Source organism: Artemia sp. Qi Xiang Cuo, chromosome 5 (genome assembly GCF_049724085.1).
Source record: "Artemia sp. Qi Xiang Cuo chromosome 5, ASM4972408v1, whole genome shotgun sequence".
Lineage (NCBI taxonomy): Eukaryota > Metazoa > Arthropoda > Branchiopoda > Anostraca > Artemiidae > Artemia > Artemia sp. Qi Xiang Cuo.
This window is the reverse complement of record NC_142798.1, coordinates 23,656,783-23,673,733: the sequence shown is the minus strand read 5'-3', so window position 1 is coordinate 23,673,733 and position 16,951 is coordinate 23,656,783.

Genomic DNA, 16,951 nt, shown 5'->3' with positions numbered 1-16,951 from the left:
AAAGAGAGCCAAAAAAAGGTGATTCATTTGAAGGTTGCTGCTTGCTTGGTAGAATTGCATTACCACCTCCACAATTTCCAAATGAATTTCTTTGGCTTACTTTAGGACATCACTTGCTCCCTAAGGAGTTTTACTAACGATCCGAAACTTAAATTCATGTTTGGCTTTAGCTTCATTCGACGTAAGCGATGGTAGAACCATCAACAGTCATAATGTTTTTAACTTTAAAGTAGCTGGAGAAATTTGTCACAAAATTAATTTAGCGGCACATTCGTCACAAACCACTGAAGGTGATTTTGCCTATCCTCATATATCCAAAGGTACTTGCAAGACCCCAATGCAGCTGTTGAAGAACGCCTCACACATCCTTTATATTATGGGATCTCTTGTAACCTAGTGGATCTCTTGGTAGAAATATTGGTGAGACACAAACAACTATGCCAAAGGTTTCAAGAAATACAAGTAGTGGAGGATTATGTAAAATCAGCGTGCTGCTCCACTGAGACGACAGCCTCCAAGCGTGCAGTTCATTTTCACTGTGCCACATAATGTCAATTATAGACGGTTCAACCCTTCTGCATGCAATAATGTATACGCTGTACTTACTCTTAATTCTGACCAAAGTTTTCCGTCGAATGAAATGATTGTAAGACAACATGGCAAAGATGTTCTCTATTTAAAGCGATCATCAGTAGAAAGGGGTCTTATAGCGCTATCAGTACAAGATCATTGACCTCCAATGAGGTAGAATACTGTCAGTACAGGATGACAGCCAATCAGAGGATTAGAATACAAGTAGTACAAAACCACGTGCCTCTTTCTAGACCAATCACGGGAGTCAGAAATACTAACGGGAAGTGACATCAGAGCAGACTTCTGGAAAATTCATTAGCATGGATTTACGCGATTTCTCTTACATCACAATTCCGCCTTGAGACTTTGTTTATAAAATCCTCTAATCTGATTACGGGATATTATTGAAGTAGAACTTTCATAGGGGATGAAACAAAGCTAACTATACTTCATATTTTTGATTGGATTGTATGAAAGGGAATAAAAGAGTTAAAAGCGCGTAACAGTTAAGGTAAGTCTGAGAGGATGGTAAGTTTAAAATATATCTGTGTATAATTGCCAGAACATAGGAAACGTCAGATATTAATTGACATTTTAGGCGAATTATCTGAGGTGAAACTCTGTGGTCGCTATAATAGACATGTACATAATATGGGATGCGTGCGATATAAAATATTATTTTTGGGAATGCATTATGCTAAAAAGTGGAAAGTAATACAGCCATTGGTGTCAAGATGGCCTTGTAAATTGACCTAGTTTTACTCCCACACTGTGTTCTGTATATTACACAAGTACCATTTAAGAAGTATTGTCAATGTAAAAGGTTGATACTAATAAACATATAGATGCCACTGAGCTAGATTTCCTAACCTTTTGTAGTATGAATTTAAGGCCCAATTTTCAAGGTGCTCTACATAACTGTTCGCTATAACTCAGATATCTCATTTTTTTCACTCCCAACATTACTTTACGACTTTTTGCGTACGCGCGCGTACGTAAGCTAACCTAACCTAACCTAACTTAACCTAACCTAACTTAATCTAGCCTAGCCTAACCTAATTTAATCTTTTTACCATGTTTAAGTTAGGTTAGGTTAGCTTATCATGAGCGCTCGTGATAAGTTTACCTAACCTAACCTAACTTAAACATGGAGAAATGTTTCTAATTATTTATTAATATTTATTTATACCTAACCTAACCTAACTTATTGTTTTTGGTTGTTAGATGAATGAACTGAATTTAAGAAAAATTAGAAATAAAGTGAAACTTTTTATCTTCATGGTAAATAATCACAATCATAGTATAGCCATTCCTATCTTCTGCGGAAAAAATTTAGAATTGAACTTTAAATTTTTTATGTCTTTGAGAAATTAGGAACTGAAATGGAAGCTTTTTCATTTTCAATGGTAAATTTCCGAATTGAGCTAACTTTTTTTCTCTTCTCTAAGAAAATTCAGAAGAGAACTTGTACATTTTGCACTTCTTCGAGAAAACTCAGAATTAAAGTGGAGCTCCATATCTTCCTGAAGAATATTCACAATCAAAGTATAACTTTTCCTATCTTCTATGAAAAATTTTGAACAATGTTTTAAATTTTTTCATCTATTTGAGAAAAATCTGAATTGAAGTGGTAAATTTTATATTATTCTAGGAAAATAGAATTGATCAATAACTTATTTCATTTTCATTGAGAAAATTCAAAATCGAAATTGAACTTTTCTTCTTCCAGAAAAATATTTGGAACAGAACTTTAAATTTTTTCATCTCTTTGAGAAAGGTCGGAATTGAATTTAAGAAAATTTAGAATTAAAGTGAAACTTTTTATCTTCATGAAAATAATCAAAATCATAGTATAACTTTTCTTATCTTCTATGGAAAAATTTAGAACTGAACTTTAAATTTTTTATGTTTTGGTGAACTTAAAACTGACGTGGAAGCTTTTTATTTTCTCTGGATAAATTAGAATTGAATTATATTATTTGGTAAAATTAAGAAGAGAACTCTGAATTTTTTATGTCTTTGAGGAATTAAGAACTGAAGTGGAAGCTTTTTTTCATTTTCATTGGTAAAATTCAGAATTGAGCTAACTTTTTTTACTTCTTTAAGAAAATTCAGAAGAGAACTTGAACATCTTGAAATTATTCGAGAAAACTCAGAATTAAAGTGATGGTCCTTATCTTCATGTCGAACGTTAAAATCAATGTGTTACTATGTATATATTAGATGACAAATTTGTAAGATAACTTAAAAATTTTTATATCTGCAGACAATCGGAAAGTAAGATTAGTAAAAGTATAATAAAATTGAAGCTTTTTATAGTAAAATGACAATAATAACACTCATAGTATAGATATTCATATCTTTTAGATAAAAATTTATAAATAAACTTAAAATTTTTAATCTCTTCGAGAAAAATCAGAACTGAATTTAAGAAAAATTAGAAGTAAAGTGAAACTTTTGATCTTCATGGAAAACAATCACAGTCATTGTATTACTATTTCTATCTTCCATCTAAAAATTTAGAACAGATCTTTAAATTTTTTATGTCTTGGTGTACATAAAACTGAAGTGGAAGCTTTTTTTTTCTGTAGAAATTAGAATTGAAGTATGTTCAATTGTAAAGTTCAGAAGAGAACTTGAACTTTTCTTCAATATGTTGAAAAAAATTATAATTAAATTAGAACTTTTTATCTTCTTTTAAAATAGTCATAGGTACGATACTAATTTTTCTATCTTCCATCGAAAAAATTAGAATTTAACTTGAAATTTCTTTATCTTTTGTAAAAAAAAGAATTTAAGTGGTAGATTTTTATTTTAACTGGTGAAATTTTAAAAGAAGTGTGTTGCTTGGTAAAATTCAGAAGAGAACTGGGACTTTTCTTCACTTCGTTGAGAAAATTTTATATTGAACTAGAACTTTTTATCTTCCGGGAAAATATTCACAAGTATGGTATTACTTTTTCTATCTTCCACCGAAAAATTTAGAATTGAACTTTAAATTTAATTATGTCACTGTGAAATATATAACTTAAGTGGGAGATTTTTATTTTCTATGTAGAAATTAGAATTGTGTTCTTTGGTAAAATTCAGTAAAGAACATGAACTTTTCTTCACTTCATTGAGAAAATTTAAAATTGAACTAGAACTTTTTATCTTCCGTGAAAATAATCACAAGTATGGTATTAATTTTTCTATCTCCCACCGAAAAATTTAGAATTGAACTTTAAATTTTTTTATGTCTTTGTGAAATAAAGAACTGAAGTGGAAGATTTTGTTTTCTCTGGAGAAATTAGAATTTACGTGTGTTCTTTGGTAAAGTTCAGAAAAGAACTTGAACTTTTCTTGACCTCGTTGAGAAAATTTTAAATTGAACTAGAAATTTTTATCTTCCGTGAAAATATTCACAAGTATGTTATTACTTTTTCTATCTTCCACCGAAAAATTTAGAATTGAACTTTAAATTTCTTTATGTATTTGTGAAATAAAAAACTGAAGTGAAAGATTTGTGTTTTCTCTGGAGAAATTAGAATTGAAGTGTCTTCTTTGGTAAAGTTCAGAAGAGAACTTGAACTTTTCTTCACTTCGTTGAGAAAATTTTAAATTGAACTAGAACTTTTTATCTTCCAGGAAAATTTTCACAAGTATGGTATTACTTTTTCTATCTTCCACCAAAACATTAGAATTGAACTTTAAATTTCTTAATGTCTTTGTGAAATAAAGAACTGAAGTGGAAGATTTTTATTTTCTCTGGAGAAATTAGAATTGAAGTGTGTTCTTTGCTAAAATTCCGATGAGAACTTGAAACTTTTTTATCTTCTGTGAAAAATTTGGAACAGTATTTAAATTTTTCATCTCTTCGAGACAGATCTGAACTAAAGTGGAAAATTTTTATATTATTTGGAAAAAAATCGAAATGATCAATGACTAATTTCTTTTTCATTGAGAAAATTCAGAAGAGAACTTGAACTTTCCTTGACTTCATTGAGAAAATTTTAAATTGAACTAGAACTTTTTATCTTCCGTGAAAAAATTCACAAGTATGGTATTACTTTTTCCATCTTCCATCGAAAAATTAGAATTGAACTTTAAATTTCTTTATGTCTTTGTGAAATAATGAAGTGAAGTGAAAGATTTTTGTTTTCTCTGGAGAAATTAGAATTGAAGTGTGTTCTTTGATAAAATTCAGAAGAGAACTTGAATATTCACGATCAAAGTATAACTTTTCCAATATTCTATGAAAAATATGGAACAGAACTTTAAATTTTTTTCATCTCTATGTGAAAAGTCGGAACTGAATTTAAGAAAATTTAGAATTAAAGTGAAACTTTTTATCTTCATGGAAAATAATCACTAGCATAGTATAACTTTTCCTATTTTCTACAGAAAAATTTAGAACAGAACTTTAAATTTTTTATGTCTTGGTGAACTTAAAACTGAAGTGGAAGCTTTTTATTTTCTCTGAGAAATTAGAAATGAATTGTGTGTGTTTGTAAAATTCAGAAGAGAACTTGAACTTTTCTATTTTCTATGAAAAATTTGGAATAGTATTTTAAATTTTTAATCTCTTTGAGAAAAATCCGAAGTGAAGTGGAAAATTTTTATATTATTTTGGGAAAATTGAATTTATCAATAACTTATTTAATTTTCACTTAGAAAATTCAGAATTGAAGTTGAACTTTTCTTCTTCCGAGAAAATATATTTAAAAGAACTTTAAATTTTTTCATCTCTTTGAGAAAGGTCGGAACTGAATTTAAGAAAATTTAGAATTAAAGTGAAACTTTTTATCTTCATAGAAAATAATCACATACAAAGTATAACTATTCCTATCTTCTAAGGAAAAATTTAGAACTGAACTTTAAATTTGTTAATGTCTTGGTAAACTTAAAACTGAAGTGGAAGCTTTTTATTTCCTCTGGAGAAATTAGAATTGAATTGTGTTCTTTGGTAAAATTCAGATTAGAACTTGATCTTTTCTATATTCTAAGAAAAATTTGGAACAATATTTAAAAATTTTTCATCTCTTTGAGAAAAATCTAAATTGAAGTGGTAAATTTTATATTATTTTGGGAAAATAGACTTGATCAATAACCTATTTCATTTTCATTGAGAAAATTCAGAATCGAAGTTGAACTTTTCTTCTTCCGGGGAAATATATGGAATAGAACTTTAAATTTTTTCATCTCTTTGAGAATGGTCAGAACTGAATTTAAGAAAATTTAGAATGAAAGTGAAATTTTTTATCTTCATAGAAAATAATCACAATCATAGTATAACTTTTCATATCTTCTACGGAAAAATTTAGAAGTGAACTTTAATTTTTTTATGTCTTGGGACTTTTCTTGTTCCGGGGACAATATTTGGAATAGAACTTTAAATTTGACTCTTTGAGAAAGGTCGGAATTGAATTTAAGAAAATTTATAATTAAAGTGAAACATTTTATCTCCATGGAAAATAATCACTATCATAGTATAACTTTTCCTATCTTCTACGGAAAAATTTAGAAGTGAACTGTAAATTCTTTATGTCTTTGTGAAATAAAGAACTTAAGTGGAAGATTTTTATTTTCTCTGGTGAAATTAGAATTGAATTGTGTTTTTTGGTAAAATTCAGAAGAGATCTTGAACTTTTCTATCTTCTATGAAACATTGAGCCTGCTAGTAGTATCATTATCTCTAAAATTCTTTTTCTTACATCTCTGACCTTTTTAATAGATATTCTGAACGTTTGACGTTCTAGCATATCCTAAAAATAGTGAACACTTAACAAAATAATGCATAAGATATTTTTAATGAAATAAGGACATGTAGAATATTGATATAAAAATATGTTAAATACATTATTATACATTATTAGTACACTTGCGCTTCACTTCCCGTCAATTCATCTTTATATTCATTGATGATATTGTCTGCTAATGTCCTTTTTATTCTGCCTGCGATTTCACTGTCTATTCTCACATTATTTTTGCATAGATAGCAGTTCTGGCAGGTAGACATGATATGATTTATTAAACTAGTGCAGCAGTAGGCCTTTCCTTTCTTCATTGCTTTCATTTGAATAGTAATACCAGAACGATGGGAATAGGATCTATAAATAGGTATCGTGCTACCAGAACCATTAGCTAGAAGTTGTCCCCGATCATCGACAATTATTTTTAAGTTGGCATTCTCCTTTAGCACTATCATCTCTGGTGCTTACACTCTCACATATCCACCTTGAGCAATTTTAAATGATTTCGATAGTCCAAAGAAATCTAACTTCTCGCTGTCATGACAACGCATGCATACATTTCCAATAGTGTTACCGTTTGCACTCGTTTCATAGTTCAGGTATTTCTCTTTGTCAGCGTTCAACACGACAATGATTTTTTCATGTGCACATACTTTCGTCGAATAATTCATATTCACTTTTTACAGATATGAATTGTGTGTTGATCCTTCCACTGCGTAAAAAATACTGATTTAATGCATGCAATAAACTCTGTAGTGTCGATAACCTGCCATAGAGTACCAGTGGAAAAGCCGCGTCGTGTCAATGAACAAGCACAGAGTACGATTGGTAGAGCCGTAAGCATATTTCATGTCATTTTAAGATACGTAAAAAAATTAGAAAAATACCATGTTAAAAAATTCAAGAAAGTATTTATGAATTGGGGAAGGGACTCTTTGAGGTTGGAAAATGGGTTTAGGAATGACATTATGAATGGAACTTGTTCAGAAAAGATATAATAAATCAATAAAAAAGTATTTAAGAAAATAGCGCGGGGCCGCTGGGGGGGGCCCAGGGAGGGGGTTGGGGGGACCCGCGGGGGGCCAGGGGGCCTTGGGGGAGCCCGAAAGACCGTTGCAGACCAGGGGAGGGCCTTTGGGGGTCTGAGGAGGGCGTGTGGGGGATCATATTTGGAAATTTTTACTTTTTAGTTTACTTTTTTTTTGCGGCGGATCCCTGTGGCGCATCCTGCGGTACTTTCCTGCGGTGCCTCTCTGCGGTGCATCCCCTGCGGCACTTTCCTGACCCGCGGCGCATCCCTGCGGCCCATCCTGCGGCGCTTTCCTGGCCCACGGCGCATCCTGGCGGCGCTTCTCTGGCCCGGGGGACCTTTGGTGACCGGGGGAGGGCCTTTGGGGCACAGGGGGGCCTTTGGGAGTCTGGGGGACACTTGAGGACCGATTGGTCCTTTGGGAACCGGTTGGCCCTTTGGGGGCCGGGGGAGGGCCTTTGGGGGTCCGGGGGGACAGTTGGGGGCCTGGGGGACATTTGGGGACCGGTGTAGGGCCTTTGGGACCCCGTTGGTCCTTTGGGAGCTCGATGGGCCTTTGGGGAGCCTGGGGATGGCCTTTGGAGTTCTGAGTGGGCCGAGGGGGACGCGAGGGGTTCTTGGGGCGCCGGGGGGAACTTTGCGGCCCGGGGGGCGGGCCGGTGGGAGCCGCGGTCCTTCTTGGGGGTCCAGGAGCCCTTTGAAGACCAGAGGATGGCCTTTGAGGGTCTGAGGAGGGCGTGTGGGGGGCTGGGGCTCTATGGGAGCTTGGGGGACCTTTGAGTACCGGGGGCTTCCTTCGGGGTTGTGGTGGGGGATCGGAACCCTTTGGGGTTGGGGTAGAGGACCTCACAACACTGTTCAAATGGAACTTGTGTATTATAACGACCACAGAGTTTCACCCTCAAATTCTCTTCTAAAACCTTTCCTAAAATCTTCTTTCAAAATGTCTCTAACTGTTTCACCGAAATAATCCCATAAAATGGATAAAACGGTTTCGCCCAAATAATCCCTAAACGTAATTTCAGCGTGTTCCTTTTGTTTGGCAACTCTGCGCTAACGCATTTCAAATTTCTAGGAAACCCTTTCCTACGTTAATCTCTTCATCTCATAAATTTTCCTAGCTAAACTATTAGGGTTTCGTTAGAATATCAATTTATCTCTCCGACTCAAAGCTCCATGAAGCCGTATTTAAAAATAGAATTTCTATCTCTTTAGACTCCCGCATAATTCCAAGATAACAAGTGATGTCAATTATAATTCCTGACACTAAAGATCAATGAAGCCCTATTTAAAAATAAAATATTAATTTTTCTCTCTGACCTAAAGAACGTTTATCCCTCAGACCTAAGATTAAAGAAGCCTTAATGTTTCTTAATTCTCCCCTTCGTGAATCAATAATTCCCCCTAGCGATTATGTAAATCAAGTTTACAGGCTAGGTTCACCTAAAGATCAAAGAAGCCATGTTTGTTTCTTAATTCCCCCTCGTGAATCAATAATTTCCCCTAGCGATTATGTAAATCCAAGTGAGAAAGTTCCTGTTTTTTCATTCTCACTGAAAAAACCATATAACAGACATGAGTTGCTGTTGACATCCATATATGTGACATATTTCCTGTTTTTCAAATTCTCACTGACAAAAACCATAAAACATCCATAATTTGATGTTGACATCCGAGAAAAACATCAAATAAATCGAACAACACACATAACCATCCATGAAAACAACCATAAATGTAAGAAAATTCATGGTTTTTCAAGTGAGAAAATTCCTGTTTTTTCATTCTCACTGAGAAAACCATAAACCACGTGGTGGGGTCACGAGTACTAGGGTCCTCTCTACTATCGCTTTATGGAATTGTTCAAATAAAACTTATTTTTAACTTGATTATCGTTGTAAGTTCATTCTTTTTCTTTCTTTGCATTCTTAAACCAATGTTATATTTACCTTTTGCATTATTACAGCCCACTATATATACATTTATATAAATTCATATGCAGTGTTACAGCCATACCAATTGTTCTCCTTTCCTTTTTTATTCTTTAATAATAATTTCTGATCGTTTTGAGTTTGAGTTATTTTAGGCTTCTATTTCTACTGATCTTAAGTTTAATATGGCCTTTACTTTTCTTTAAAAAAACTTTCTTTTTCGTAAAGTTTTTCGTAGTATATATATATATATATATATATATATATATATATATATATATATATATATATATATATATATATATATATATATATATATATATATATATATATATATATATATATATATATCGGTGCGTAAAAACAGCTCCTCTCATTAGATCTGCCATCAGCGGTCCAATTACCCAGGAACACGTATTTTGGCAGAAACTTTCTCAAAATGCCTTGGAAACCTACTTGAGACTTCGAAACCTATTTTTAATTCCTAAAAACATCTAATAATAACATTGCGCTACTAATTACCTATTTTCCTGTATGTATTGGAATAAATTAATTTAAAATTAGTTTCTTCAAAATTAGTGTTCCAATGTTGAAGCCAAGTTTTGCGTTCAAGAGAGATCTGACTTGCCTACCCGTGAAACGATCTAATGTCGTTTATGTTTATACCGGTTTATACATTCTCTGGAGCAATCGCACCTCGGTCCGGGTTTTTGTAATGGGTGAGATAGGGAAAGATCATACTGCTATTATATATACTGTGGTTTTCAGTAAAGCGCCAATAACGCAGTAGGTTTAGGACTTTCACAGTGAGAGAAGGGAATCATACCCAAACTCTTGTTTGTAGTGATTTTTTTTCGTTTCAAGCTTGATTTGCATATTCAGTTTTAGTATCACCATTTTCAAGATTTCTTTAGTCACTTACATTAATGTCTATTGCATGTTTGTTTGCATTGATTGGTTATTTAACTTCTGTTCTTTTTAAGTTTATTTTATGTTTCAATAGGAAAATATTTTTTTTCGTCTTAAGCTTGATCTTCATACTCAATGTAAGCATTACTCGCTTTGAGATCTATTTATTCATTTATGTTATTACTTATTGTATGTTTTTGCTATTATGGCTTATTTAATTTCTTTTTGTTTTGGGTTTCATTTATTCTTTAATAGTAATTTCTGGTCGTTTTAAGTTTTAATTTTAAAAGACATTTTTATCTTCTGAGCTTAAGTTTAAAATTGCCATTACTTTTCTTTGAAAAACTTATTTTTTGGAGAGTTTTTTTTAATTAATAAAAAGAATCATCTACAGAAGGGATGTGTCTGTAGAGTGGGGGGTCCTAAAAGTTCCTCATTCCCAATGTAAGTAAAACAAAAGAATATGATTAGGCAAAAACTGTTTTCTTATGAACAAAAATTATACATTAAACATGGCCACCTTTCCCCACAACTGGCCAAGATTGAAAAAATAGAAAACCATCGTTATCTTGTTATCATAATGTTACTTGCATTTATCAGTTCTAATTACCCAATGCCAAGGAATAATCTAAATAAGGCCATTGCCCCCTCAGACCTCATCCCTTACATTAAAGTTACAGTAGTATCCATATATGCACTACTAAATATACATTAAAATATACATTTAATTTCACAAAAAAGTAGTGTAAGGAGTGCATTGACTTACCAAGGCCACTGATAGTATAGGCACCACAAAATGTACATGAAAATATACATTTAATTTCACAAAAAAAGTAGTGTAAGCAGTGCATTGACTTACCAAGGCCACTGATAGTATAGGCACCACAAAATATACATGAAAATATACATTTAATTTCACAAAAAAAGTAGTCTAACCAGTACATTGACTTACCAAGGCCACTGATAGTATAGACACCACAAAATATACATGAAAATATACATTTAATTTCACAAAAAAGTAGTGTAAGCAGTGCATTGACTTACCAAGGCCACTGATAGTATAGACACTACTAAATATACATGAAAATATAAATTTAATTTCACAAAAAAGTAGTGTAAGCAGTGCATTGACTTACCAAGGCCACTGATAGTATAGGCACCACAAAATATACATGAAAATGTACATTTAATTTCACAAAAAAGTAGTGTAAGCAGTGCATTGACTTTCCAAGGCCAACCAGACAGGTTTCTGGTGGGTATAGTCTGGTTTGGGGGGTATTATGAGTTTTGGTGTGTATAGTCTTGTTTGGTTGGTACATTCTTGTATTGGGGTTATAGTTTGGTTTTTTGTGTATAGTATCATGTGGTTTTTCTAGTCTTGGTTGATGGGTATAGTCTGGGTTGGGGGGTATAGTCTGGTTTGGTTTTTCAAAGAGAGAGAGTATTACGCTTTACTTTTTTAAATCGAAAACTAGAGATTGTCAAATTGCGTATTTAGGAATGGTTTTGTAGGGAAAGCTGTCTATCACCCATGTGTTATCCACAGTTCCATTTCTTTGAAGTCTGTGCTATCAAGAGCGGTTTCTGATTTTTTGTGGACAATTGCCTTTAGCCAACAATAGTTTGATATGAATGTGTCGGTAGATAGGATTTGAGAATTTGATCCTATTAAGGTGGAAAAAAAAGGGTTTAACCTTTTCGAATACTTCGATGTGTACAGTATAATACATAAGTGGTGTTTGAACAGGGTTGTCAATTTAAAATAGAGTTTAACGAGGGCTTGTTAACTCAGGCAATTTGTTATAAATTTGAGACAACCTCAATCCATGAAAATGGTTAATGATGGTAGAATAACATTGTGAGTTGACCTAGCTTTACTTCTTCGATGTGTTCTGTATAATACACAAGTGGCGTTTGAACAGTGTTGTCAGTTTAAAATATGGTCTAACGTTATAGTATACTAAAAAGTTGATACTAAGAGAGATGAAGATGGCAAGAAAAGAATTTTAATCAAGAAATTCAGAACAATACATAGAAATCCTTATAGATGAAGTAGTGAGGTATACATGAGTATGAACCATCATGGATCATAAGCACCAACGACCCTAACCACCAGGGACTTCAACACCCCAAAGGTCCCCTATCCCCAAACTCGAAGGGTGCCCCCTCCCCTCCAACTTTTTGACCCCCTCCCCCCCCCCTCATTTTTTTTTTTTTTTTTTTTGGCAATTGACATTTTTTCTGATAACAAGTATCATTCATTACGATCCTAGATTTCAAATGTGAAACTTAAGTCCATTTTTGGATCGAAAAATAAACTATTTCTGTAAAATCTGATTTAATAAGGGTTTTTGATCGTAAACTCTATTTTTTTGTGAGAAAATTATGGAAAATACAATTCTCTGCTTCAAATGTGAAACTCAACTCCATTTTTGGATCGAAAAATAAAAATATTTCCGTAAAGTCTGAGTTAATAAGGGTTTTTGATCGTAAACTCAAGTTGTTTGTAAGAAAATTATGAAAAATATATTTCTCTGGTTCAAATGGGAAACTTAAGTCCAGTTATGGATCGAAAAATAAAACTATTTCCGTAAAATCTGAGCTAATAAGGGTTTTTGACCGTAAACACTAGTTTTTTTTTGTAAAAAAATTATGGATAATACAATTCTCTGATTCAAATATGAAACTTAAGTTCATCTTGAATCGAAAAATAAAACTATTTCGGTAAAATCTGAGCTAATAAGGGTTTTTGACCATAAACTATAGTTTTTTGTAAGAAAATTATGGAAAATACAATTCTCTGGTTCAAATGTGAAACTTAAGTCCATTTATGGATCGAAAAAATAAACTATTTCTGTAAAATCTGAGCTAATAAGAGTGTTTGACAGAAAACTCTAGTTTTTTGTAAGATAATAAGGGAAAATAACATTCTCTGGTTCAAATGTGAAACTTAAGTCCTTTTTTGGATCGAAAAATAAAACTATTTCCATAAAATCTAAGTTAATAAGGGTTTTTGACTGTAAACTATAGTTTTTTATAAGAAAATTATGAAAAATACAATTCATTGGCTCATAGGTAAAACTAAAATCCATTTTTCGTTAAGTCTCAGAGTGAATAAATTCATTATCAACATCCTTTGTCAGATACATGAAATAAATTTGACAAAATTTAAATTTCAGAATGAATAAATGCTTTAACAACATTCTTTATCAGATATGTCAGATAAAATTGACAAAATTTAAGTAACAGAGTGACTAAATTTTTGTTATCAACATCCTTTGCCAGATACATCGAATAAAATTGATAAAATATAAGTGTTAGAGTGAATAAATTTTTTTATCAACATCCTTTGTCAGATGCATCAAATAAAATTGACAAAATATAAATTTCAGAATGAATAAATTCATTATCAACATCCTTTCTCTGATATGTCGTATAAAATTGACAAAATCTAAATATCAGAGTTAATATTTTTTTTTTAACAACATCCTTTGTCAGATACATCGAATAAAATTGATAAAATATAAGTGTCAGAGTGAATAAATTTTTCTATTAACATCCTTTGTCAGATACATCAAATAAAATTGACAAAATCTAAATTTCAGAATCAATAAATCCTTTAACAACATCCTTTATCGGATATGTCGGATAAAATTGATAAAATCTAAGTATCATAGTGACTAAATTCTATATCAACATCCTTTTCTCGGATACATAGGATAAAATTGACAGAATCTAAGTTTGAGTGTGAATAATTTTTTTTTATCAACATCCTTTGACAGATACATCAAATAAAATTGACAAAATCTAAATTTCAGAATGAATAAATTCATTATCAACATCATTGGACACTCGATATCCTAAAAGTGTTTGATTCAAACTTTTACCTTGAGAATCGATGTTGTTAGCAGAATTTCAAAAGGATCGTTTATGAGTGTTGGCGTATCTGATGAAATATTTTAGGTCGTATGATAATATTTTTTTTTTAATGCAGTAGTTTTTCAGTAAGGACACTCGATATGCTAAAGGTGTTTGATTCAAACTGTTACCTTGAGAATCGATGACGTTAGCAGAATTTCAAAAGGATCGTTTATGAGTGCTGGCGTATCTGATGAAATAATTTAGGTCGTATGATAAATTTCATTTATTATTTTTTTTTAATGCAGTAGTTTTTCAGTAAGGACACTCGATATCCTAAAAGTGTTTGATTCAAACTTTTTATCCTGAGAATCGATGTTGTTAGCAGAATTTCAAAAGGATTGTTTATGAGTGCTGGCGTATCTGATCAAATAATTTAGGTCGTATGAAAATTTTTTTTTTAATGCAGTAGTTTTTCAGTAAGGAAACTCGATATGCTAAAAGTGTTTGATTAAAAATTTTACCATGAGAATCGATGTTGTTAGCAGAATTTCAAAAGGATCGTTTATGAGTGCTGGCCTATCTGATGAAATAATTTAGGTCGTATGATAATTTTTTTTTTTTAATGCAATAGTTTTTCAGTAACTTTTATTCTGTGTTTTTTTTTCTTTACTTGGTGATCATTCAAAAAGCGAGGATTTCAGTTAAATAAATAATTCTTGTACCTTTTAAAATAGCTTTACGGGGTTTGAGAGACTCTGTTGTTTTATTCTGTGTGATTGTTTCTTTACTTGGTGATCATTCAAAAAGCGAGGATTTCTGTTAAATAAATAATTCTTGTACCTTTTAAAATAGCTTTACGGGGTTTGAGAGACTCTGTTGTTTCATTCTGTGGGATTTTTTCTTTACTTGGTGATCATTCAAAAAGCGAGGATTTCTGTTAAATAATTAATTCTTGTACCTTTTAAAATAGCTTTACGGGGTTTGAGAGACTCTGTTGTTTTATTCTGCGTGATTTTTTCATTGCTTGGTGATCATTCAAAAAGCGAGGATTTCTGTTAAATAAATAATTCGTGTACCTTTTAAAATATCTTTACGGGGTTTGAGAGACTCTGTTGTCCCCAACGATCAGAAATTAAATTATAAAAAAAGTTTCTTCACCTCTTGAATACACAATACCGAAATTTCATTCAACTTTCATGTAAGAAAATTATGGAAAATACAATTCTCTACTTCAAATGTAAAACTTAGGTCCAGTTTTGGATACTCATAATGATGAGGACTGATGGCTCTAGTTCAATATTTTTTTTTCATAAAAACATACTATTTTTTTCTTTTTTAATTTCGAAATTATTAAACTTTATTTTTTTATTTTTTATTTTTTTGTACGTATCTTAAAATAGCAAAATATGCTTACGGCTCTAACAATTGTACTCTATGATTTTTCAGAGACACGATGCGGCTTTCCCATCGGTACTCTTTGGCCGGTTATCGACACTACCTAGTTTATTGCATGTATTAAATCAGTAATTTTTACGCAGTGGAACGATAAACACATAAGACATATCTTTAAAAAAAAGTGAAGATGGAGCATTTTAATAAAGTGGGTTCACATGAGAATGTTATTGTAGCATTGAATGCCAACAAGGAGAAGTATTTAAACTATGAAACAAGTACAAGTGGTAGCACTATTGGAAATGTATGCATGCATTGTCATGACAGTAAGGAATTAAATTTCTTTAGAATACCGAAAAGATTCAGTTGTACAAATGGTGGATATGCGAGATTGAGATCTCCAGAGATGATTGCACGCAAAGAGAATGCCAACATAAAGATAATCGTTGATGATAGAGGACAACTCCTTGCTATTGTTACAGGTAACACATTACTTACTGATACATCCAATCGTCATCTTTTAGGTATTAGCATTCAACGGAAGGTCAATAAAAGAAAGGCCTACTCTTCTACTAATATCGTAAACCATATCTTAGCTACGTGCCGAAACTGTTACCTGTGTAAAAATAATGTGATAATAGACAGTGAAATTGCCAGAAAAATAAAAAGGGCATTGTCAGAAAATATCACTATGGAATATCAGGATGAATTGATGAAAATCAAAGTGCCAGCAAACGTTACTACCATTAATCAAACACTCGATGAATCAAATAATACCAAAGATGAAACGTATATTGAACCTGTTGGTGACACACCAGTAAATATTGTGTATGACTCAAAATGGAATAATGATTATTCTACCGATTACGAGTTAGGAGAAGACAATAGCTACAATATCAAGAGAGAATATGGTGAACTATTTTATGGAACAGATTCAAAATGTCCAAAGTTGATCATTGATATTAATAATGTATCATAATATATTTTTGTATTAATATTCTACATGGCATTATTTCATTAAAAATATTACATTGTTATGTGTTCATTATTTTTAGAGAAAGCTAGCATATCAAACGTTTAGAATGACTATTAAAACATCGGAGATGTAAGAAAAGGAATTTGCATACATCTATTGTCAGACACATGGGATAACATTGACAAAATCTAGGTATCAGAATGAATAAATTCTTTATCAACATCCATTGTTGGATATGTCATTATATCATTATGAAAAAATTGTAAGTAAGTAAGTAAGTAACAAACTCTTTCTTGAATTCACCTCTTGGATACACAATACAGAAACTTGATTCAGGAAATTATGAAAAAAAAAATTGAACAAATTCTTTATTAACATTCATTATCGATTGAAGTCGTTTCCTAGACAGAGAATACAGCAATTTCACTAAATCTAAGTATAAGAGTGATTAAATTCTATATCAACATCCATTTCTCGGATACATAGGAAAAAGTTAACAAAATCTAAGTGTTAGAGTGAATAAATTTTATGTATCAACATCTTTTGTCAG